Source organism: Balaenoptera ricei, chromosome 13 (assembly GCF_028023285.1).
Source record: "Balaenoptera ricei isolate mBalRic1 chromosome 13, mBalRic1.hap2, whole genome shotgun sequence".
Lineage (NCBI taxonomy): Eukaryota > Metazoa > Chordata > Mammalia > Artiodactyla > Balaenopteridae > Balaenoptera > Balaenoptera ricei.
In genome coordinates this window covers 84,843,938-84,869,762 of record NC_082651.1, presented here as the reverse complement: position 1 = coordinate 84,869,762, position 25,825 = coordinate 84,843,938, and the positions used below count along the sequence as shown (strand labels likewise).

The following is a 25,825-nucleotide window of genomic DNA, read 5'->3' as shown; positions in this document are numbered from 1 at the left end:
ACTTACATCCAAATCAGTGTTTCAGGGGCCACTTTGGAGGGCAACTCAAACTAAGATGCCTGTCCTCTGAACGTCTTCAGGTTGATCTTTCAGATGTGCTCATCCTCCGGGACCTAGATTAGGGCCTGGCATGGAGCTTCCTGCACCCAGGAGCTCTGCTTCCTCTGACCACCTTCAGTTCCACCAGCAGAGTTAACTTAGCCCTTGCTGTCTACAGCCTTGGGACCTCCCCTGTTTCTGCACGTGGGTGTGTGATGGAGCAGACACCAACTTTGCCAGCGCCTAGCTGACCTGCACGTCTGTCTGAGAGATGATGGTCCTCCAGCCACAGCCTCAGTTTGGAGTGAAGAGCAGAGCTGCCCAGCAGGGTGGAGGATGGGGTAGCCAGACAACACTGTGGGGGAAAAACAAGTACAGAAACCCCTCCTTCCAGAGATTGATGTGAGTGCTATTGGATTGTTTGCGCCATTTCTGTCTGCTGGGGTAATTGCAAGGCAAGTACCTTGTGTTCCAAGGGAAAAATGTTCTCTAGATGTGGTAATCTTTGCTGTGCCTGCTTGTGACAGAGAGAACCACATCAAGTTCTAAATTTTCTCAATGGAGTAAGATGTGTGTAATGTGTAATAAAATATAAACAAGCCGTTAAGAAACATCTATGTGTTTCTTTTTATCAACCATTAGATGCGTTAAAGCCAACCACAATTTTATATGAATTCTAGATGATATGTAGTATTTTTATTTGCTACTTCATTGCTAAATGTTTCATATAAAACTGAAGAGGAAAAAAAAAGAAATACACAGTCCCACATATAAAAGAAGCAGCAGATGGCTAAATGTGACCGTGGGAGAGAAGCAGTGAATGAGTGGGTTCAGAACAGAGGCTCCCCCACTGGGTATGGGCCCGAGGTGGAGTGGAGGGAAGTTCATGTATGAGGGTACCTGTGTTCATTAGCCATTTGCTTCCACTGTGTTTTAAGTAGCCCATTAGTATTCAGGAGAATCTACAGGTATCTTCGTTATGGCTTTTTTTTAATCTTTTAAATGTACATATAAATGAGTATGTATTATTTATAGATGTCTTTGGATTTAGAAACATCGAGCCTGAAAAGTAATGCAGCAGGGAATATTTGATTTACTGCTCACTGGAAAGGAGAGTGAAGACAGGGGGACTTTCTGCAGGAAGGAAAACTGGGTTGGGGTAAGTTGCTTAACCTTTCTAGGGGACTTTCCTGGAATCTTCAGTTACAGTTAAACTGTAGAGAGATGAGTGGGTGAGAAAGGGCAGCGGCCAGAGAGTTTGGAAGCCAGCTTTGTGGTCCCAGCTCTCCTGCTAATCAGCTGTGTGACCTTGAGCTTGTCACTCACTGGTCTTGCCTTTGGTTTCCTGCCCGTATCTGGACATCAAGCCATGCCAGGCTGTGGCCCAGTGATCTGGTGCAGTCGTATTGACTGCTGTGGGCTCTGGCCGGACTCCTCGGGTGCTGGGTTAGTTGCAGAATTGCCGTGAGGTTGGTGAGCCGTGGTTCCATGTTTTTTCAGATGGAACGTGAAGCTCTGGTGTGATCAAGCCACTTGCCTGCACACTTTGGTAGAGACCAGGAAAACAGAATTAGCTTCTAATTCTATTTTCAGTTCCTAGGCTGTTTCTATATTGGCCAAGAAAAGCAGAGAACTTACAGAAATTCCTGGTAATGACTGCTTTCTGCCTGGGTACGGAGAAACTTGCCTGTCTGTGGTTTATTTTTAAATGGATAACTCATCATATCTGGGTAAAAAAGTAATGTAATCTCCAAAGACTTTTCTTTCACAATTTTTTTTTCTCTCTGAGAAACAGCCTCAGATCTATTCAAATAAAATAGTTTTCTACTGGGTGAGGAAGTAATGCCTCTCAGACCCACTTGGGGCTGGGAAGGGGTTTTCAGCCGCTGGCCCTATGGCTTGGATTCAGAGGAGAGGGGTAGAAGCTGTGAAAACATCTGCCCTCAGGCCTGGAGTTTAGCAGTTGCTGGGGAGGAGGAGGGGAGGGGCTGTTAAAGGCTGAAAGTGTCCTCTTAAAGGAAATTCAGGGAGATTAGCTGCAGGGAGCAGGAAGTGGTAACTGACCAGTGTCGGATAGACCCAGGACAACTACACACACGGTCAGCCCATTGGTCAACTAGCTCCCAAGGAAGATCCCTCCCCATTCATTTGTCCTCTGTGTGCTCACTTCTGTGGAGAGGTGGTGGGAAAGAAGGCCCTCACCTTCCCCATGGCGCTGTAGGTACTTCAGGGATACCTATTCTGTGCTTCAGTTGGCAGGCGATAATAATGTTATAGCCACCAGTTGATATGTGCCATGGGCTATGCCAAGTGCCTTTCTTACACCCAAACATTTAACTCTCAGAACAAACATGGATGTTCAGAAATATCATCCCCATTGTACAGAGGAGGAGACTGAGGCAGGGGGTGGGAGTGGCATGGAGGGTCTGCCATTAAACTTAGAGATTTAGACCCAGGTCTCTAAGATTATCAATCTTCCATGCTCTTGACCACCACCCAGGCTGAACCAACCCCTGAACCAGGTGTGTCAGGGACTAAGATGAAAATCCAAGGTGAAGCTCTGATTGTGCCATGGAGCGAGGCTGCAAGGTTCAGACTTGGGAGAAGGGGTTCCCAAACCTCTGTGCAACTCCATGGGGAGACCAAAAACCCACCAAGTCTAAAAGCCCACCTTGTTTTACTCTGTGAAGCCACATTTTCCCCATCACTTCTCTCTAAAGCTGTCAAGAGGCCAAGGACCAAAGGGGCATGGGATGCCGAGCAACCCTGAGCCCTGGCAGCTGAGGTATCGGCCAGACCTGGCTCGGTCCAGACCCTGGCAGTGAGCAGATGCTGAATCCATGAACTTGTTTGGTAGTTGTCTCTCCTGTCCCCACGGCTGTCTCCCACCCCCTGACATGTACAGCTGTGGGCCCCCTAGAGGACCGATGTGGTAGCTACCTGAGTGCCTGGGACACAGGTCAAAGGCTCCCCTGAAGAATCGAGGCAAACAGCCCCAGGGTCTGTCACCAGGAAAGGGACAGCCTCAGAGAAGAAATTGGAACAGGGAAGGTGGGAGGGAAGAGGGAAGTCCTAGTCTCTCTGGGCTCTATTTGTGGGTCCAGACTTGAGGTGGGCTCTTTCCTGGCTGTGAATTCCAGTGTGCTCAATGCTAAGATGGGGGCTGCCCCATGGAGCCAGGATGGAACCTCCTGGAGAACAGCTGGGGCGCCAGCTTATCAGGCCACGTTCTACTTCCTCTTTCCACTGCTCTCACCCCTCCTGGCGTATTGTTCTGTTTTATTCCCCAAGACTCTAGATAAGTCTTATCCAAATGTTATAGCCTGGCCCCAGGAGTGCAGGGAGAACCAAGGGAAGAGACTTGTTCACATCTGAGTCAGAGTTTTAAGTGGGCAGCATGGTCTTGGGGGTGGAGACTCCACTGTTGCCCCACCCACATGGCCGCCTAGACGGTGCTGGAGAGGAAGGTACCATGGCTCTCAGCACCAGGAAGGAGAGCGACACCCACACCCACCGCAATCCAGCTCCGCAGCCTCAGCAGCTGGCCTTCCTGTCAGTGAATTAGGGATGCCGGCCCCTGTCCTGCCTCTTCTGGGGTCCGCGTGGCTGTCTAATGAGGGAAAGAAGATGCAGAAACACTCCACAAAGAGCCCATGGCACCAGGCAAATGTGAAGCATCATCATGAAAAGCTTAAATTTACGGGTCTGAAGGAGAAGCAACATCTGGGAAGGAATTATTACAATTTAAAGGGAGGATGCAGGCCTGTTTATAAGAGCGAAATCTGGAAGCAATGTCTGATTTTTTTTTTTTTTAAACTGGTTTGTATTCCAATCATGCGGCTGTGGTGTGAATGTCCAAATGTTCGAAGCAAAATTGTAGAAAGTGAGTTGAGTCTTGGAGGCGGTTTCCTTCCTTCAGCAGAGCCTTACTGAGCATCTACTACGTGCCAGGTGCTGCACGCCCTGCCCACATCTTCCTGCCGCCATGGGCGAGTGGGTGTAACAGATTTGCTGGAGCCTCTGCCCTTCTCTCCAGCCTGCGGCCCTCAGGAAATGCAAGGTCTTCCCAGTTCTGGATCTGGTGACAGGAAAGCCTCTATAAATTTGTGGCGGGCTCTGAGTGGTGGGACTGAGTTGGTGGATTCCTAGTTAATTGAAGTGGGTCTGCCTTGCAACAAGAAAAGAGTTTGTGTCGGGGGAGCTGATTTGCCACCTTTTTTTTCTGAAACCTTTCAGCCTAGGTTTCTGGTAGAGCCCTGTCGTGGCAAAACTTAGGATCCAGTCAGGCCACGGGCACCCCGTCGTCCTTATCTCCCCATTCTCCTCGCCCAAGCCAGCCGAGCGGAACCAGGAGATAGGCCACTGCGAAGCCTTCTTTGGTGACACTGTGTCCTTATCTCGATATTCTCCAGGGATTCGCCCAGGAGTGTCTGTACTCCGGAGAGTGCAGAAAAACTTCTGGAGAGGAGTTTTCAGGAGGAGAAGGGGTGAAGGCAGGGGGAGGAGGTCCAGGAAGCAAGAGCAGGTGTGTGTCTGGTCACAGAAGTGGAGGAGAGCTGGGGCTGTCCGGGGCAGGAAGCTGGACATGGCAGGACACTGGGAAGAGTCCAGACTGGCCTGGTTCTTGGGGCCCCTGCCATGGAGGGACTCTGGCCAGGGAGTGATCTGACCCATTCTGGGGTTGAGCACCACCCCTTAGCAGTAGCAGAGCTGTGAGCCAGGTGAGAGATGGGGAGGCCTCGCCCCAGGCAGCCATAGCGGAGAGTGGAGAGAACTGTTCTGAGCAGTGCCGTGGGAGGCGGCAGTGCAGGGCCCCGAGATGAGGGTCCGGCAGTAGCAGCTGTGGAGGAAGGTCAGCCCCGAACGCACGCAGTCTCAGTCAGGCGGGGGTGGCATGGATTGGTGGAGCAGGGAAGCTGCAAGCAAACCTCAGTGCAGTGGTTTTGATCCACCAAAGCTCCACCCTGCCCATCAGAATCCTACTCCTTAGAATTGAATTTCTCTCGTTGGAAAGAATTTCACGTAATTTTTCTCTTGGGGTGGGGGGTGATGATGAAAACAGTGTGGGGAAGCACCGAGTTAACAGTAACGAAGAACCTGGGTGAGCTGCGGTCCTGCCGACAGAGGTCTGCGGTAGGGGCTGGGGCCGTCTGGGCTTCTCTGCTGTGAGAGGCTCTGCTCAGGGTCAGGGGGTCACTTGGGAACCTGACCACCTCCGGGGCGTCTGGGAGCTGCCGAGAGGTGGGCAATGGTGGTGGGGAGGACAGCCAGTCGGGTTGTAGGGTTAGTTTGGGCTCACCAGGACCTGACTGGAATGCGGACGTCCACCGACACCTGTGCTTTTATTCAGCCCAGGGTGGTGACTGCAGAGAAAACACAGAACAGCTCTAAGCTCCTCACTGATTGGGATCCCAGGAACGAGGGGGCCGAAGTCCAGAACAGAGATGTGGGATGGGGGCACAAATCCAGAGCTCCACTTCCAGCTCCCTCCCACTTTCACTTGCTATGTGACTTTAGGTAATTCTCATTGTCCGTGAGCCTCAGTTTCCTCATCTATAAAATGGGAATACTAATTGTAAAGTATTCACAAGCTTGTTAGAAAGGGTAAATGAGAAACTGTGAACGACTAGGCTTTGTCAACGTCAAACGTTATGAAAATATTATTATTATTCCCTCAATCAGGAGTCATGGCCTCTGCAGATCCTATCTTTCTTTGAAGAACACGTGCCCGTAGAAAAGCTTGCCAGGTGGTGCATCCCTATCGTGGAGAATATGTAATGGATCTCATCAGTGGCCAATTCTGGCTCCTTAATGGAAAGAAGAAGCCTGAGCATTGTGCTGGGTGGGCTCTCGTAACCGGCTGTGCTCCATCTTTGCATCTTAATTCTCCCCTTTTAAAAGCAGTGCCTTCCGGACCCCTTGGTCCATGAACTGTCAAGAACCTGATGGATAAACACTCAGAGAGAGTGTTTATTTTGGGGTTGGCAACATGCCTACAAGCTTTGGTGAACCCATGGTTGATATTATTAATGGATGGCCTGGTTTTCTGTCTTCTTAAAAGAAGGAGAATGTGAATGAGAGTTCCCCTTGCAGGATACATTCACAGCAGACATCCAAGCCTGTGCCAGGGGTGCCAGAGGGTTCTGCACCTGGGCTGACAGGAGGGTGGGTGTGGGAGCTGGTTTTCTCACTATAGTTTACAGCCTCCAGTTCCTTTGCTTTTTTTCTTCCTTCCAAGGAAGGAAGAAACCTTGTTTCCTAGTTGGCTGAGGGGTAGTGAGCTACCCGGGCGCTGGAATCATAATTGGGTAGCATGGTCAAGACCCAGGCAGGGCTGCTCTCTGATCCTGCATCAAACGGGAGACTCCCTAATTGGTTTTTCCTCTCTTAAGGCAGTTTCTCTCCAAAAAATTGGTATCTTTTATAGGGAAGTAAAAAAAATCCTGGGGCCCTTGTTTATTATTCTCTTGGCTATCAATTTGGTTCATGTCAGGAACCATCTTTATTTGTAGATTTAGAGTTAGAATGGGTCTCAAAAATTTCTTTGAGTTTAATTCTGAGGATCTCCCAGCATTTAGGCAGTTAATGTAACCCAAACAGCCTATTCATGGGTCCTGGTTTCATATGGGCCTTTATGCTCTGTCAAATTCAATTAGCATCTCTTAAGGGCCTTGAGAAGGTGAAGGACTTAAGACCAATTTCACAGGCATTGACTTATTACCTACCGCACTTTTTAAACTAAAGTAGAAAAGGTCCCTCATCCTTTGGCTTTTTAAATTTTATTTTCCTTAAGCCTGGAAGCTGCCCTTTGATGATGAGATTAGTGGAAGAGAAAGGGTCAGTTTGACCAGAGATGTCAAAGGTCAGCTCCAGAGGTAGTACCTTCATCTCCCCTGGGGATGGAAAACCACACCTACCTCCCTGTGATTTCCCGGGTTCTTTCCTGAGATTCATTTCCCCAGGCCATGATCTTTGGAAACTTAAGGTTTTACAGTGTTATCATGGGAATGAAATTATTACTAGAAATCAGTTTCTAGTCATTTATTTTAAAATCACTTTAAATACCATGCATCTCATTAGGGTAGAATGTGTTTAGGTTGATGGATATAGCTTATAGGCCTCCTAAGAAGAAAAGGTACTGAATGAAGGGTCTATATACACCCCCATGTGATGGGTGTTATGGGCCAGAGATTCAAATATTAAGATAATGTCTGTTCTCAGGATGTTCAGGATTTGAATACAAGGAGTAGAGGTTGGGTGGGAGAAAGAAGAGCAAGAAGAGGAGAGAGATGAAATTACTGAGACATAAACTAATACCAAATATGAGCTGAGAACAGCTAGAAACCCCTCAAGGGAGGAGCATCTGGTTGAGGTGGGCAGAGATGTCGTGAAGGAGGTGTGACTTGCCCTGGGACTGTGAGTGGATGATGGCAGTAGTGAGATGCTCATGCTGATGCTTTTGCTGAGGATGATAATTATGTACCAGTTTCTCTGATACATTAATAATGGGAAACAAGAGTTCATAGAAATTAAATAATTTAGCCGGTGTCACAAAACTAAGGGCCACGTTAGAATTCTAATTCGGATGTCTGATTCCGAAGTCCTGCTTCTAACCACCTCTGAGAATGTATTCATTAGGGTCTTGACAGGAAACAGACACATTCAAATGTGTAATTTGAAGAGAGTTAAATGAAAGGACTATTCACAAAGGTGTAGACACAGTAGGATAAGACCACAACAGGGCAATACCCCAGGGCTCATAATCAGGGCAAGGGGAGGGAGCTGTTACTGGAAGGCAGAGAGAGGCCTGTGTGGAGCCCAAGACCAACCAGAGCCACGACCTTCAGTAGAGAGTCACAGCCATCCCATGAAGACAAGCAAGGAGGCAGGAAATTGGGAATAAACACCCAGCCCCACCCCAATCCCTTGTCTCCTGCTGGTGTCTGCACTGGCTGAACGTAACTGGAAGTTGCAGGGTCTCAGAGCTGGAGGGACACCCTCTCTGCCAACCGGGGGAGCCTCCCAGGACACAGAACCGGATGGCAAGCCGATCTGGAGGAGCGAACAGAAGATACCCAGCACAGCCTGTGATGTCTCACACGTCAGCTCACGTTAGGATCTTTTCATAAGCACGTTAGGGAACAGTCCCAGAGAACTCAGCTGTGCATGTGGTTTATTTTTGTTCGGAACTTTGTTCCGGTTATCTCCTCTAGAAGTGGCCTCTGGGGACCACAGAGGAAGGATGAGGCCATTGTCATCAGAACAGTTTAGACAGCACTGGTGGCTCGCCCCCCTGCACTACCCAGCCCCCTCCTGTCTGGACTGTGCTGTATTCGTCTGGCACAACCCGGAGAGTCGAGCCATCTGGGTTGCAGAAAAGGGAAGTGGAATAACCTGACATTGGCAACCAAGAGGTTTGTCTCAAGAGAGGGAGAGCTCTTTCTAAGGCTTGCTGGCCAGGGTCTTGGGCTCTCAATTAGTTAGTAGCCTTTACAGTGGCCTGCAAGGCCCCCACGCTAACTGAATTCTCACCTCTCCAGCTTAATGTCCTATAGTCTCCCATGTCCAGCCACAGCGGCGGATCCAGGAACACAACAGTCACGCCCCCCCCGGGGCATTTGCACTGGCTCTTCCCTCTGCCCTGAATGCTCTCCCCGGACACCTGCACAGCCCAGGCCCGTATCATCTTCCAGCGTCCTCGAATGCCATCCTCTCGTGAGGCTTATTACCCCGACCACCCTCTCTAAACTGCACCACAATCTCCCACAGTCATCTTCTGCTCTACTTCTCTAATAAATAGTCCTGACAACCTTCTAATATATTGTACAATTTGTACTTATTTCTTTTTTTTTTATAGTAATCTTTTATTTATTTATTTATTTTTATATTTATTTTTGGCTGTGTTGGGTCTTCGTTTCTGTGCAAGGGCTTTCTCTAGTTGCGGCAAGCGGAGGCCACTCTTCATCGCGGTGCGCGGGCCTCTTCTTCACTATCGCGGCTTCTCTTGTTGTGGAGCACAGGCTCCAGACGCGCAGGCTCAGTAGTTGTGACTCACGGGCGCAGTTGCTCCACGGCATGTGGGATCATCCCAGACCAGGGCTCGAACCCGTGTCCCCTGCATTAGCAGGCAGACTCTCAACCACTGCGCCACCAGGGAAGCCCCTGTACTTATTTCTTAAGGTTATTGTTTGTTCTGTGTTTCCATCCACTAGAAGATGAGCTCTATGAGGGCAGGAATTTTTTTTCCTGTTTTGTTCACTTGTATTCCCAGTGCCTAGACACTGCCTGACACATAACGGGGATGCCCTTAATATGTATTGAATGAATGAATGAATGGGTAATTAAATGAATGAGATCCTCAAGAATCTAAAAACGGACTGACCACTGTCCGCTAGACCTCTCTCTTCACCGACACATATCTGCCGAGGCTCTTTCCCAGAAATACATGGATCGTTTATTATCACCAGTACTGTCAATATTTTGTGGCCAAAGAGATCAATTTAGCTGTCTGCTTCACATAAGCTTGGTAGAGGAAATGTACTGATGACTTTGATTCTGTGTCAAAATTAAATGGTGAGCTTGGCTTACTTTGCTTCCCCACTGAGGTTATTTCTTAATCGTAAAGGGAACATGCTATCCTTGGGAAAAATAATATTTTTGCCACCTTCAGCTTTAAAATGGCTATTTGATATGGCCCGCGTGTGTCTGTCAGCAGCAGCTGAAAAAGCTTGAGTTGAGAGGCTCCGAGAAGGACCCGTTGCATCGTCGGAGAGAAGCTCGTCATAAGGTGGAATTAGTTTACGATAACTTATTTACCTGTCCACAAGCTTCATATCACATTAAAGCTTTCTCCCTGCTATCCGGGACTCTGGAGTGCTAAGAGGAAAAGGGAAAATCAATTGGTAATGATATATTCAGTTTAGAAAAAGATATCGATTCCCAGGTAATGACAGTCATGCGTTTTTTGCAGTGGAGGATGTCATTTCCTGTCGTGAAGATGGCTTTCACATATATTATATTTGAAAGAGGGAACTAGGGGTAGCCCTGCCTCCGCATAATCGATAGCCTCTCTCTACGAGGTAGTAAATCCATATATTTTTTTAAAAACCTTCTCTGCAGGGAACCCATCCTTTGCCTCCTCAAGGTTTTCTTGTCCACTGTCTAAAAGTAATGATGCGCTTTTGTAGTTCTAGAGTTTGTGTCCTGTGCTCTTTTCAGCATTAAAGAAGACTTACATTTCTTATTTTTCCCCATCTCTGGAATTTCTTGGTTTGGATTAGATGGAAGGAAATGCCATTATTCTCTCTCTTATTGAGTGTTAATGGGTCTACCATGGGGATTAGGGCTTTCTGTGTTTGGGGGATGGAGGGGTGAGATCTAGTGTCTGCCCCTTGGGGTCCTCTGCTGCCCACTCGGATCCCCTTATCTTGGTGTGCCGGGGCAGAGTTTGGGCATGGCCTGTGTGAGATCATCCACACCGGGAAATCCAAGATAGGGACAAGCTTCCACTTAAGGTGGGGACCATCTAAGATGGGGGAATTCCAAAGAGATCTTTTTGCAAAAGATGATACCTTTTCCTTACCCCACCCCCACTCTTCTGTCTCTTTTTAGACGGCCTGGCCTCCTGGTGATGCTCACACTGTGCTAAGTGTTGGTGGCCATCGAGGATTTTGCATCCTGGGGACGAATCCTGAGCTTGCCAGAGACGGACGGTGCAAGGTAGGTCAGCTCACCTGGAAATCAGAAAGGCATCTTCTCTACCACTGATTTCCTCGGGGAAGTAAGGTAAATGTAGCTGGTCCTCTCACCCTTTTGGTCAGTGAGATTTTTACCATAGACATGGGATTAACTGGTAACCAGAGCCAAGCTAAGCCACCTGGGCCCCACCCTTCTGGAGTCAACACATGAGCATGGCTGTCACTCTTATTCAGTCACCTGGGGCTCTGGTCCTCCAGGAGGTTGGATCTGGGGGTGGCCAGCAGCTAGGTGACTACTTAGCTCCTTAAAAACTGCAATTCTTCTTTTGTAATTTAACTTTTCTTGTTATTAAAATAGTATTATTAAATATCATTAAAATATTATTGATATTATTAATATTAAAACAAATAATAATATATTATTTGTTCATTGTAAAAATATTTTAAAAGATAGCACTTAAAATTATATAAATTACTTATAATTATAATCCCAAGAAATGACCATTTTAGTGTCCTTTTCCAGGCTATTTTCCTAAGCATATACATAAAGTGTACATGCACACATGCAGAACACAGATGAGGTCACACTGTATGTACTACTTGGTAATCCATTATTTTGACTTCACAATATGTTGCAGGTACCTTTTTATGTCAGTAAATACAATTCTATAGCATTTTTAAAGGCTTCATATTGTATGGTTATAATAAGCCACACAGTTTACTTAACCAGTGCCTTAATAATGGAGATCTAGTGTATTTTTAATATTTCACTCTTACAAATAATACTATAACAAACATTTCTGTATATATGTCTTTGCATAGTCATTTGATTATTTCCTTGGATTAAATTTATAGAGGTTAGCCTTAAAATTTTGATTCAGGAATCTGCAACCTAGATGAGGAAGACCAGGCAGCCAGGAGAGTTGGGGGGAACATGGCCTAACCTTGTGAGGGCAGAGTCTGATGAAACAAATCAGCGAGCTGGGCCTGGAGTGAAGGTGGGAGTTGGAGGTGTAGGCACCGGGATTCAGGACACTTGAGGCTGAGCTGGCCTAGGCTAGCATGTCTTGATGGCACTTGAGCCTTTAGAAGTCCATGGGCCAAAGCCACCTCTGCATCACTCCTAGGGCTGGTGCTGGGCGAGCTCAGGTGCTGCGTTCTCAGCAGGACCATGCCCTGGTGCCCTCTGACCAGGAGCCTCAGGGGCTCTGCCTGGGACCAGCCTGTAGCCTGGACTCCAGCTTCCTTCCACAGCAGGGGTCTCAGCAGCTGACCAACAAGGTTCCTGCCATGTCCTGATTGTCTGCTGGTCAGAGAGCTTTCTCTTCGGACTCAGAGACAGTGGAGTTGGGGATGCGCTGCACCCCCAGAGCCCTCGCACAAAGAGAAGGGATCCTGAGTTGCAGGCAGACGTGGTTGTCAGCAGGAAGCAGGAGGAGGCTCCAGGCTGGGCCTGAATCAGCTGCCGGAATAGAAGAAACATCCGCGTGCATCCAGCCTGCTGCCACCCAGCAGTCCAGTAGGGGCGGCCAGTGGGGACAGATGGGCTCCTGACCTTGAGAGTTGTTAGGCTGTTGGCACACTCCTAAGGACGTCACTGACTGGCTGGCCAGCTGGCCGCTCATCCTGGACACTAGGGAATGCTTTGCTTCTGTGACTGTCGGGCCCGAGGAGGGGAGTTGGAAAACTAGACAGTGAAGCTTGGATTTGGTGACCGTGGCATTCTCAGCTCTTGGAGGGGGCAAAGGTGGAGTTCAGTGTCTGAGAAAAGATTCAGGAGATGCTCTTCACAGAAGTCAGCTTTCCAAGAATATGCCTTCAAGTTTTAGAGTGTGAGTGTGAGTGTGGCTGAGGTGAAGGGGGTAGAGAGACCCAGGGCAATGGGTTTAATGGCCTTTATTTTGGGGTCTTCTATTCCCTGCCTCTGATGCAGGGTGACACATGGCTCTTGTTCATCCCAACCTTTGAGAAGCATGTATTTTAGGATCGGGAGGGACTTGAAGGTTATCTCCCCAGGCATATCTGAGAGGATACACCCCTTGTGGGCCTTAAATCTCCGTGCCCACCAGACTGGTCTTCTCGCTGTGAGCTCATGGCGGTCTTCCCTACCTCCTGGCCAGTCCCTGGAGCATAGTCATTGATTCTCTCTATGCTCCCTTCCACCACCCCACCCAGCGCCTGCCGAGGCTTTCAATAAATACTCACCGCACACCCACCCACAGCCTTTCCTGGGAGCACCACCATAGCATATGGCCTGGAGCTGGGTTATACGTTTCCCTCACGTGCAGGACTCCCACAGATCCCCAAGAAGATAGGAAGCTTCCACGGCCTGCTTTGACCCCTGGTGACCAGTGGAAGAACTACCACTTTCCTGTGGAAATTGGGCCAGGTCACTGGGCTCCATTTATCCTGCTACAAAGCGGGCTCTGCTCAGATGCAGAGCATGGGGGGCTGCTCTCTGCTTGTCCGTGGCTTGATGAGCATCCTCTGTGTAACCAAGAGCATGGTACCAGGACCAGCCAGCAGGAGGGAAATCTGTTGCCAGCACTGCAGTGTGCGACCGTGGCCAGGGTGGGGCTGAAGAGTTGAGGGGTAAAGCCGAGGACCTGATTCGTGCAGAACTGAAGACTGAGCCAAGAATGGCATTAACAGACACCTAGGCTCAGAGGTGACGCAGGGCCAGTGCCCATCCCCATCGGTGCCGGGGATGCCCCTGTGTGGCATCCCCAGCCTTCATCCTGGGACCGTCTCAGTGCTGCCTACCCAGGCCCCTAGTCCCCCTGGGTGCCCTGCATCCTGGGAGGACATTACAGATGTCTCCAGAACTCATGGGACCTGGAGCTGTGCCATTAGAGGACACCTTGTGCTGTGCCCTGGACTTTTGCACTCACAGCAGCTTCACCCGGCAACGCCATCCCAAAGGTGCCCTTGCTGACCACACACATCCTGTGCCTTGCTGCGCTCCCTCACTCTTCACAGCCTCGCTTCATTGGACCCCCGGCGCCTCCTCCCTCCTTCTCTTTCTGATCCCCCTTTGGCTTCCACCCTGAGGATGGACCTGTGGGCTGGCACTTTAGTGCTGCTTTCGCCAGCACATCCAAGCTGTCACCCACTTGTCCTTTGTTCTTGCTGCCTGTCCTGGCCCGCCCTGGAAACTTCTGCAGCCCCTACCTCCCCTGGGCCTCTGGGCCCTCAGACGCCTGAGGGGGCCGTGTAACCACGCCAAGGGACTTGGGCACAGATCCTTTAGCAGAGCCTTAGCCAAAGCCTCAGTGCTGCCCAGGCATCCTTCATGCATCACTGGTCCATTCCCTTTCCAGTCCTTGCAACTGTTCCCTGCCTTCCCCATTGTCCTCCAGACCTCCAGCCAGCCCTGTCCTCCTCAGGATCAGCAAAAGACCTCCCTACTGGTTTCATGTAGACATGGAGCCTCCCACCCTCGGCTTGGGTGGGCTGCATCTCTCTGTCTTTCTGGCCACTCCAGCCCCTCTTCCTCCTTCTGCCTGTAAATGAAGGTGTTTGTGCTACCGGGTTTCCCTCAGCTTTACTGTCTCTCAGCAGCCCCTATACTCCCTCTGCTTCAGCTGTCCCCAGGACTTGATTCTCAGGCAGCACCTCTGTCCTAAGGTCCTGACCACTTTTCCATAGTTCTGAGAATCCATCACCCACCGGTCTGATTGCATCTCAGCCTTGACCTGGCCAAAAGAAGCCACCTCATTGCTATGAAGCCTTTAGGGATGCCTCAACCCTCGCCTCTCCCTAGGCTGTGAACCTCTGTCCCCTTTGTCTTGAGCCTGTCATCCTCTTTCCTGGACCATGAGCTTCTGGAGGACAGGGACCATTCTTTTATCTCCCCATCATGAGATCAGATGATCTTATTCAGTTCAGAGATCACAGGACTGCAGGACAGATGACCTCACAGGCAGTGTGGTAGAAGGGACGCTGGACTGAGAGACAGGCCACTGGGCTCTCATCCCAAATCCACCACTAATGCCAGGCAAGCCCCATACAGCTTTCTGAGCCTCCATCTCCTCTGCTTTAAATGTAGAATAACCCCCCCGCCCCCAACCTTCCTAGCTCCCAGGAGAAGGTAGACAGGTTCAGAGGTAAAATGACATTACCTGGGCCAGCAGTGCTCAGGCCTCAGTGAACACTGCAGTCACCTGGAGAGATTTAAAAAATACAGATGCCTGGGTTCTTACCCCAGACCTTCTAATTTCATTGTTCTCATGAGGATGGGCATCTGTGTATCTTAAAGCTTTAATCAATACTCTCAACTCAAAAGTGTTAACAAATTCCTGGATTCTAAGCCCTGAGGATTTGGGATGGAGGTTATGGAGATTTGGCAAAACAAAATTGCTGTATGATATGTAATTTATCTACTCTTTAAGCTATTCTAAAATCTACCCCCTGGGTCAAGGCTTCTGAAAGCTGGGTACCATGGCTATGGCACTCTGTCAACCCTGTTCATCTCGCCCCACCTCGAAATGCTTTTACATGAACCCTACAGGCTGTTACAAGATCTTGTTTTCCTATGGAGCATGTAGATATGCTCACATTTAGGATTTTTTTTTAAATTATTTATTTATTTATTTATTTATGGCTGTGTTGGGTCTTCGTTTCTGTGCGAGGGCTTTCTCTAGTTGCGGCAAGTGGGGGCCACTCTTCATCGCGGTGCGCGGGCCTCTCACTATCGCGGCCTCTCTTGTTGTGGAGCACAGGCTCCAGACGCACAGGCTCAGTAGTTGTGGCACACGGGCCTAGTTGCTCCACGGCATGTGGCATCTTCCCAGACCAGGGCTCGAACCCGTGTCCCCTGCATTAGCAGGCAGATTCTCAACCACTGCGCCACCAGGGAAGCCCCACATTTAGGATTTTGTGGCAGTTAATGTCCATCCTGTCACTGTGACTCCTTTGCTGGGACCTGAAATCAGCGCCTCTGATTTCAGCATAGGCATCTTCTCCTGAGCCATCATCACAGTATCTCATATTGGATCATGTCGTAACAGATCAGCTCCTTGTTTGCCTCTTCTAAGTCTAAACAGTGGCTCTCAACCCTGGCTGCATATTAAGATCACCTAGGGAAATTTTTAAAATTCTGATATCCAGGCTACACACCAGATCAGTTAGATCAAAATCTCTACGGCTGGGACCCAGGCATTAGTATTTTTGTGACACTCCCCAGGTAATTCCCAGTAGGAGCCCAAGGTCAGAGGCACCGCCAAGCCTGCAGGCAAATCTGTGACCCACCTGTGACAAACGTTTGAGACTTCCTAGGGGTGGTTTCATGGAGACAGCGTGCCCTGCAACACTTGTTTGTCTCCCTCCTGCTTTTGATTTGCATTGTCTTACAGTCTCCTTTTAAGTCACCTTCAATCCTTTCTGAACTCAGTGAGGTGAAAACAAGCAGAACCGAAAGCTTCCTGCGTTTCTCTGGCTGGGCCCTGGGCAGCCAGCTCCCACCTCGTCAGGCCTCCCGGGAGAGAGGGTTGCAGACCCCCTTCCCTACCCATAGGTGCCAGGCCAGAGCCGTCGATTCTGGCGACCCCACAGTGGGGAATTGCAGCCAGTTCTGCCAAGAGCCCTCCAAGGCCCGTGAGAGAGGCTCGGTCAGTTCATAGCGCCTGTGTGCTGACACGGGACTGGGGCAAAGAGGGGACCGACGGGGTGGTCTGTCAGAGCATCACTGTGCCCGGGACGGCGGCTGTGCCACCCTTGTCTGCCCTCCTGGGCCTGTGAGACTCGGCCCCATGCTGAACAACATGCTGAGATCATCAGCCAAAGGTAGGCGATGCCCCAGGGTTGGATCCCCCATTTCTGGAGCTGAGTTGTTGGAAGCAGCATATGCACAGGGAAGGTGCTTCCCCTTGGCTAATGGGGGCGGGGCGCACACAGCAGTTCACTCTAGCTGCAAAACCTTGTTTGGCACCTGGGCTAGAAATAGCTTATCTGCAAACCTCCGAGTTTATTTTTGTGGCCAAGTTTGATTTCCAAGTGACCTGTCTCCTTCCTTACTTTGCACCTGCCCCAGAGACCAGGGCTGATGGGAACAGTTGTGGGTTTGTGCTCTACAGGAGGGCACCTGGCCCCGGGGGGGCGTGGGAGTTGACACCCAGCCTGTGCTGTGCAAGCTTTGTTGTGCCTGTGAGGGCTCAGAGGGAGGGGCTCCTCTTTCTAACTTGCACAAAAATGCTGAATAGGCTGGTAGTGGCCCTGCCAGAGTCCTGCTCTCGGAGAGCACCATGCACGCATTTGTCCAGTGACTGTGTAAGGATGCTCCTGAATTTGTGAGCTTCTGGCTCTTATTGATAGTTTCATATATTCACAGGTCACTCAGAACTTTTAGGCTTTTGTCTGCTAATCATAAATTCTCTCTCTCTCTTGCAACATGACAGATAGAGCCAGAAGCATTGGGGCTGTAAGAAGAATACCCAGCACACGGTAAAACTCATTAATTCATTCATTCATTCACTCAAGCACTTACTGGCAAACACATTGTATATTGTTCTAGGTCCGGGATCCAGAGAGGTCAGACAAAAACCTGTCCTCAAGGAGCTGGCAGTCCAGTGGGGAGACCAGCAAGTAAATACATTTTGACAATAAGATGTGATAAATACTACAATAGGAATTTATACAATGTGCTATGGAAGAACTCATTCAGTCAACAAATATTTCTTAAGCACCTGCTCTATGCCAGGCTGTATTCCGGGCACTGGGGGTACAGCAGTGACCATATGAGACAAAATCCCTGACCCAGAGCACACATTTGAGGCCATGAGAGTATTCAGCAACTAAACTAGTTTGATCAAAACCACAGGCTTCCAAGAAGAGGTAACTTCAAGCTGGAAATGTGTGTGTGTGTCAGTGCACACGCGCACATAGGCAGTGTTTCAGGCAATAGAAACAGCTTGTGCAAAGGCCTGAAGGTATAAAGGGACAGGAGAGCCCAGAGCATAAGTGCTAAGGGAGACCTAAGAGTTGGGAGATGTGGCTGGAAAGGTAATTGGGTCTCGGCTGTGATGGGCATTGAGTGCCATGCTAAGCCTCCAGAAGCCACCCTCTCAGATAATGGAAACAGAGCTGAAGGCTCACAGAGCACTGGCCAGAGAGCACTCTCACAGCCAAGCTCCCCGTGCACTCCCTGAGCCCCGGAGACTCTTTGGCAGCCTCATGCTCAGGGCAGCCACTGCCCCAACCTCACTTTGTTAGAACGTCCAAGACTAAGACCATAGGACTTACTTTACCTCTTCCCATGACCCAGTGCTTTCACATAACTTCATCTACTTGGTCATAAGGGAGACCCTAGGAGGTAGATAGAGAGGGATTATTGTTGCCATTGATTATACTGAGCAAAACAAACTGAGGCCCAGAGAGGGCCAGTGTCTTGCCCAAGGTCACACAGCCAATCAAAGCAGGTTGGGAACTAGAGTCCTTGTCTCCTGGTTCCTAATCCAGAGCCCCTCCTGCCTCCACATCAACTGCTACTCCTTAGACTGAAGCCTAAGACCTCTGAGTGAGTGTCAGTCTGCACCTGCCTGTCTTCCACAAACATTAGTTGAGCACCTACTATGTGTCAAGCCCAGCATTGAATGACCATCCTCTGGGCCTCAGTGTAGTCCCACCCCCACCCAGGAAAAAAACTGGAAAAATCACATCTTCCTTCTTTCCTCCCACCCACAGTGACCCAAGAGGCCCAAAGACCACAGTCAGCCAGGCCCAGGCATCACCCACCTACACCAAGTTGAACAGCGAATGGAATTACCATTGCAGGCTGGAGACCGCTCACTCACTGCATCTCTCATCCAGGCCACTCGGAGGCACATTCATTACAGCTGCCTGTGCATGTTCTCACTCTCACTTGTAAGGGAGCTGGATGCTGAAAGGATGGGGGAGACTTAATTCTCATTCACAGAGCTAGAGCTTCCCTGTGTAAGACAGATGCAGCCTAGCAACCCTCACGGGCCCTTCTTTTGATTTATAGCAACTCATTTAGATAAAAGCATCTGGTTTGTGAGGTAGCAACAACAACAAAAAATCATTAAAAGCATATTTCTGCTTTTACAAAGTAACCTAGTAACAGCACAGGAGGTAACAATTAACCTATCCCCCCTCCTCCAGGTACACAGGCAGGTGCCGAAAGTGGGAAATGAAAGTCGGGACACGGAGAGGCTCTATCCAGGGTCCCTTCTCAGATCAGCGCCACGCTCACAGATGTGCACAAGGCAGCCCCCAGCAGCCAGCCAGAGAGCCTCGCCCTCCCACTAGCACGTACAGGAGGCATCCTGCTTCTCCAACCCAGAATAAACAGTACGATTACTTATTTAGCACCAGTTCAGGGCTTTCTAAAATGCAATCAGAGTGCTCTGCGTCTTGCACAGGTGAGCACAGAGCTGCACTTGTGGCTCTGTGAATCGGATAAAGTAAATCTGACCCCATACCAGCTAGCCAAACTCACCTCCCCTGACCTCCACCCCGGCACCCATGCATGCCCCACGCACTCACACACGGCCTCTGCTCCCCTCCAGACAGACCCTGTGCTCCTATCTGACCCTGCCTGTGTGCATCGCACCTCTGAGCACCTGTCCTGCTAAGCCTGCATCTCCCAGGAGTGCCTCTCCCACCCCTACCCATCCCCTGGCAAAGTGCTCCCAGGCCACCCACGCTGGGAATTTTCTCTCTTCTCCTCTGATTTCCTGATGCTATTACTCTCCCCGGCACCCATTTGGTTCTTTTGGGGTCAGGTGCAGTCCTTTCACTGTCTAGTGTGCTCAGGGCTCATCCCCAGACCACTGTGAGCTCAGAGCTGAGCACATACAACACTGTAAAGGAACCGATCATAGGAGGTCAACTCACACGGCTTTCTCGCGGTGCTCCTGGGTCCCTCAGCCCCTCTGCTTCCCTTCTGTCACAGAACCCTCTCACCTGGCTGTTTTCTTGTCTGCCTTGGGAGACAGCTGGGAGTCCCCTGAGGGCAGGGACAGTGTCTTGGTCACTGGGTCCCTCCCCACAGCCTGACACAAAGAGGGCTCTGGAACAGTTATGGAATGAGTGAGTGGCATGTGTGCCTCACTCAGAAGCATCTCATTTAACCTGTCTCACCTGCGTGTACTCAGGGTCCTGCCACGCCCGTGAGAGCAGCTCACAGCTGCCCACCTCAGGGCAGTGAGGGCAATGCACTGACCCAGCCCTTCCAAGGCCACGGCCCCTGGGGCACCAGCACCCCAGGCCAGAGCTCTCCTTTCTGCTGTTCCAAGCGCAGTCCCCAGTCCAAGAGAAGACAGGTTCCCAGACCCTGCTGGAACCCGGGGTCTCAGTATGCTCAATTTAACATTTAAAACACTTTTGGAAAAGAGGTCCCATATTCAAAGGGACCTCACAGCATTCATTCATTCGTTCATTCATTCATTTGGGGAACATTTGTAGTAAGCAGTGTAGTGTAGTGGTCAAGGGCACAGATGATGGAACAAGACTGCCTGGGTCCTAATCCCAACCCTGCCCACACCAGCTGTGTGACTTCCGACACGTTATTGAACCTCCTCGTGCCTCAGTTTCTTCACCTGCAAAATAGAGATTATAAATATACCTACCTCATGGGGTGGTTGAAAGGATTAAATAGTTCATATACTACAACACCTAGAATAGTGCATAAGACATAGCTTAATACAAGGGTTTGCTGTCATTATCCTAAGGGCTGGGACCCCAGCCGACTCATGGACTTAATTCATACTTTCTTCAGGACCAAATGCCCACCCCCTACCTCCGCCCCCATGCCGGTCACCCTGTGGCCTTTGCTTGCTGAATACATCCAGTCAGCAGGGGACCTCTGTTCCCAGGGAGGTGGCCCTCCTCAGACCACAGGGATCCCAAACAGCCGCTCGGCTGCAAACTGATTCTCCACGGACAACGGCAGAGGGTCCTGGGGCCCCTCCTCATCGCTTCTGGTCGGGGATCTCCCAGCACCCATCACAGAGGACTTGAACTCCTGCTCAGCCCACAGCTGCCGCAGCAGCCTAAACCCGAACAGCGCACAAATGACCCTCAGAGCACTGGGGCCTGCCCCATCGAGGGCTGCCACTGGCTGGCTTTGGGACCAGGAAGCATGTCCCTGCTCCTCTCTGGATCTCAGTTTCTTTGTCTGTGTCATGAGGGGGTTGGGTTCATGATTGATCCCCAGGGGCCAGTCAGGCAGTGTCCCTAGGAGTGACACTCTGGATGTGGCCACATGGGGGCTTCGGGGACTCCACAATTAGCACTGTGGCTTCAGAAGGTACGTCAGCTTGTCCTTGGGGCATCTGTCATTAACAATTATGAGGTCCTCATCTGGTAAATAATTCATAACCCCAGAGATGGGATAAGCCGCCAGTAAACAATAATCCATTTAGAACGAGGCTTGGCAGGGGCACGTGCAGCCTTGGTGACGCAGCTCCCTCCCCGCCTCCGGTGTCCTGCTGATGAGCCGGACTCAGGCCTGGCATTTCTGAAGCCCTCCCTCCCCACCCCCTCCCCTGGCTCAGCAGGGTTTAGTCTCTGGAATAACAAGGACGAGTATTCAGTGCTGACCAAGGGCCAAGGGCTATGCTGAGCAGTTTCCATGTACTTTCTTCTGGAATCCTCCCAACAACCCTATGGATGGACATGGGTACTATTATTGTCCCCTTTTACAGAGAAGTAAACTGAGGTTCCCAGAGGCTAAATAACTTACCCAGGGTCAGAGCACAAGCCGTCTGGGACTCAGGTCAGCTCTGGCTCTGAGCTGGCCTGTCCCACCCCCTCCTACTGTGAGTTTTAACCTCTCATCCCTTGTCTGGCCTTTATGTCCGTGTGACCTGTGCCCTCCCAGCTAAACTGGGAGCCCTGGAAGCCTGTGTTCCCCCACTGGTCTCCCTTACCAAGCAGGGGTCCAGGAGGTGTTTCATAGAGACTGCAGACCCCAGCCTCACTGGCTGGCTGACTAGTTAGTGGTATAATTAGACTCCTGAGTGGTGTTTAGAGGCCAAACCAAAGGCACTGGGGCAGGGAGTAGGAGAGGATGTCTTCATCTGAACTTCCCATCTTCTCACTGGCCTGGTACACTTCTACTTATCAGGAACACAGCCTTCGGGCCACACTTCTCCATCCTGGGGGAGGAGCTCTGTGCCCAGATGGGGCGAACCCGGCTGTATGGGCTGGTCTTTAGGACTGGGTGAGCCCTGCCAAGAGCTGTTCCTCTCCTGCCCATACTGTCGCCCTACCAGCAAGGCCAGCTGCTTGCCCTACATCTGCAGGACTACTTCAAAGTCCTGCCCAGGAGCTCCCAGTCAGGGAGAGACCCCAAAGAAAAAGAGGTGAAGTCTCTCCCACTGCCCATTCTTGGCTTCTCCTGGGTCGGGGCACACAAGGACACATCAGCACCCCCACAACCAGCGTCCCCAGGGCCTGCAGTCATGAACGGTCTTGGTTACACTTCTCAGGCAACCAGAGCCACCCTGAGTTGGGAGCTGTGAGGAACAGGGTGGAGTTGCTGGATGCTGGGCCCTGGAATTGTCACACATCTGGAATGTTGCACAGACCTCTGGGCCAGGCCGTGTCGTGGGGGAAGCCACAGCGGTCCCATGCGTGCTCATTTCTCAATAACTGTGGTAACCAGCCCTGGGAGAGGCCCCTTGTAGCCTTCTCACCTCTCCTACTGTGGACAGCAGGGTGGTCAGGACTGGAGGACACAAAGGCCAGGAGAAGTGGTCCCTTGCTGCGTTCCAGAACAGCTTGAAACAGATGGAAACTTCCCATCTCCTTTGAGAAGGATTCCCTGAGGAGACACTGGTCCTGTCCTGCCGGTCAGGCTCCCACACTGACCTACATCCCCAGGCCCCTTCCTGTACAACTTTGCATCCAGAAGTGGAGGAAGATCACCCTTGGGCATCACCTGCCTTTGGCTGATGATCTCAGCATGTTGTTCAGCATGGGGCCGAGTCTCACAGGCCCAGGAGGGCAGATAAGGGTGGCACAGCCGCCGTCCCGGGCACAGTGATGCTCTGACAGACCACCCCGTCGGTCCCCTCTTTGCCCCAGTCCCATGTCAGCACACAGGCGCTGTGAACTGACCGAGCCTCTCTCACGGGCCTTGGAGGGCCCTTGGCAGACTGGCTGCAATTCCCCACTGTGGGGTCGCCAGAATCGACGGCTGTGGCCTGGCACCTACGGGTAGGGAAGGGGGTCTGCAACCCTCTCTCCCGGGAGGCCTGACGGGGTGGGAGCTGGCTGCCCAGGGCCCAGCCAGAGAAACGCAGGAAGCTTTCGGTTCTGCTTGTTTTCACCTCACTGAGTTCAGAAAGGATTGAAGGTGACTTAAAAGGAGACTGTAAGACAATGCAAATCAAAAGCAGGAGGGAGACAAACAAGTGTTGCAGGGCACGCTGTCTCCATGAAACCACCCCTAGGAAGTCTCAAACGTTTGTCACAGGTGGGTCACAGATTTGCCTGCAGGCTTGGCGGTGCCTCTGACCTTGGGCTCCTACTGGGAATTACCTGGGGATCCCGGTGACTAATGTGAGACATCTACCTCTTGCTTATCCCGAAAGGAGGGGCGCATCCCCTGTTGTTCAGGGCCTTGTTCCTTGGGGCTGGTACTTGCTCTCCCTCTGGCAGCTCCAAGCTGAGACCCGCTGCACCGCTCCACGGGGGTCCCAGCACCTCCCTCTTCCAGGCCGGGCTCCTCCAGCCCATCAGGACGAGACTTCCCGTGCCCCGTGCCATTGTGGACGGATTGACAGAAAGCAAAACTGTCATTTAGGGAGGGGGAGGGGGAGTACTCAGCCCCGGCAGTCAAAGGAGTGAGAGAAATCAGCTTTTGTCACGAGGCAGAGAGCATGGCATTTCCGTGGGCTCTGACAGATAACGAGTACAACCTCCGACAGCCCCCAAGAAACGATGCTCTATTACGTGTGTGCTCACGTGTAATTTGTCCTTCTGTTCTCAGTGAGGGCGTGCTGCGGGGCTGCTAAGTGACACACGCCGAGGGGGACCTGCTAGGCCTACCCTGGTCCTTCTCCTCCTCCTCCAGCGAGCCCTGGGGGTGGCTCAGCCCTGACACTAAAGCCTCTCCCACAGGTCTCCAGGGCAGGAAATTCCATCAGCTCCCAGAGTCCCCGTTGAGGTGGCTCCTACAGGCTTTTCTTCTATCTGACCTAAATCTCCCTTGCTGCAATTTAAGCCCGTTTTCCTTTGTTTTGTTTTGAATGGAAATGGAGAACAGCTAGTCCCCAGCTGCCTCCTAAAGCAGGGTGAGCCAGCAGTCCTTCGTACCTCCTGCCACAAGGAAGCGTTCTCAGAAGCCTGCCCTGTTGAATCCCTCCCGAGCGGAGTCTCTGAGAGGACAGCTTGCTCACTGAGGCATGAGACGAGGCTCCATCCCTGGAGGCAGAGGGCCTGGTGGGGGCAGGTGTGCCCCTGCTTCGGGCACAGCGCTGACGTGGCCCCTGAGGCTGCTGAGTGAACCGGGGAGGAGCAGGGGAGAGGTGGGCGTGCGCATGGATCAGAGCACCACACGGTGAAAAGTGCAAGGATGGAAGCTGGCCAGGGAGCTGGGGGAGCCTCCAGAAGGAGGTGACACCCACCCACCCACGTTAAATCCCAGAGGAGGGAGGGAGTCCGCCGGGAAAAAAAGGAAAGGCCTTCAGGCAGATACCAGGAGGGTTCTCCTCCCCTCCGGGTCCCTGGTTTGGGTTTGAAAACATCGTTCTCTTAGTTATATTTATATTATATTTATATTAATCTTAGTTACAGTTCTATATTAAGCGGATTTTTTTTCCAGCCTGCCTCTGCTGGTGGTGAGTCTGGAGTTCCACACCCTCACACGGTCCTTCACTTTTCAGTGAGCATACAAGTGGGAGAAGCCCCCATGGGCAAGAGCATCCTGGAGGGGGGGGGTCTGTTGGCCTTGTGATCTCCTAGACCTCTAGGTTTCTGTCTCGTTTTTGTGCCTTTTTACTTCTGGGAACAAATAACCCCCACTTGTTTTAGCTATTTTGTAGTCCATTGAAGACAGTTCCTAGAAGAGATGGGTTCATAGTTTAAAAAAAAAAAAAAAAAATTTTAATTTGATTGGAAAGCAGTAGATCGCAGCTAAGTTCTGAGTTTAAAAAGCAGTGACGCTGAGTGTCCCTGACAGCACTCAGGCAGGGTGCAGTGAATGCGAGAGAAGAGTTTTTATTTTTCCTAGGCCAGTGGAATTAAAACCTTCCGATTCTGTCTGATAAATGGAGAGAAACTGAATCCTTTTTTCCTAAGCAGTTATCTAACTGCAATCCTGAGATGTGAGCAAGGTCATTTGACTTTTTTTTTTTTTTTCCCTTTTGGCTGGTCAAAAGCCCCCTTCAAACTACTCTGCCTCGGGGCTTCCCTGGTGGCGCGGTGGTTGAGAATCTGCCTGCCAATGCAGGGGACACGGGTTCAAGCCCTGGTCTGGGAAGATCCCACATGCCGCGGGGCAACTGGGCCCGTGAGCCACAACTGCTGAGCCTGCGCGTCTGGAGCCTGTGCTCCGCAACAAGAGAGGCCGCGACAGTGAGAGGCCCGCGCACCGTGATGAAGAGTGGCCCCCGCTTGCCGCAACTGGAGAAAGCCCTCGCACAGAAACGAAGACCCAACACAGCCAAAAATAAATAAATAAAATAAAATTTAAAAAAACTACTCTGCCTCAGCACAATGGGACCAAAAAAAAAAAGCATTGATTGGATTTAAATAATGGAATTGCCATTAATATCTTCCATAGAAGAAGATTGATTCTGACTTGGATTTATGGGAAGTTAGGTCTTGTAAAAGTAAACAGAGTGGTAGTCGTTCAATATTACTGCATCACCCACACCGAGGGCTGGTTAAATGGGTGGGCTCTCGGCCAGAACCCCCCATGCCAGCAGCTGGGTTACAGGGGCCTCTGGAGGGTGGCGAAGGCATCCTGGGCCCAGTCCAGTTACCAGCTGTGCCAGTCTAGGAAGCCGGGCTGCACCCTTCCCCGCCTTCCTTCACCTTAGATTCTAAGGTGAAGATCACTGCCCTTTTTTGTCCAGAGGCTGTGGGGGAGACCAGCAGCTCTCCCCGAAACTCTGCAAAAG

At 50.9% G+C, this 25,825-nt stretch overlaps 1 protein-coding gene across 2 annotated transcripts in view; it reads left to right on the top strand.

Annotated features, from left to right (window-relative positions):
- KLHL29 (kelch like family member 29) overlaps positions 1-25,825 on the top strand; it is a 311,822-nt gene that overhangs the window by 72,427 nt on the left and 213,570 nt on the right. Inside the window, exon 2 of one of the 2 annotated variants that reach the window (XM_059893549.1) lies at positions 10,651-10,758. The gene's annotated coding sequence lies outside the window, so the exon portion shown is untranslated. Of the gene's footprint in view, positions 1-10,650; positions 10,759-25,825 lie in introns of those variants that run through there. The other variant, XM_059893547.1, reaches the window with a different exon arrangement.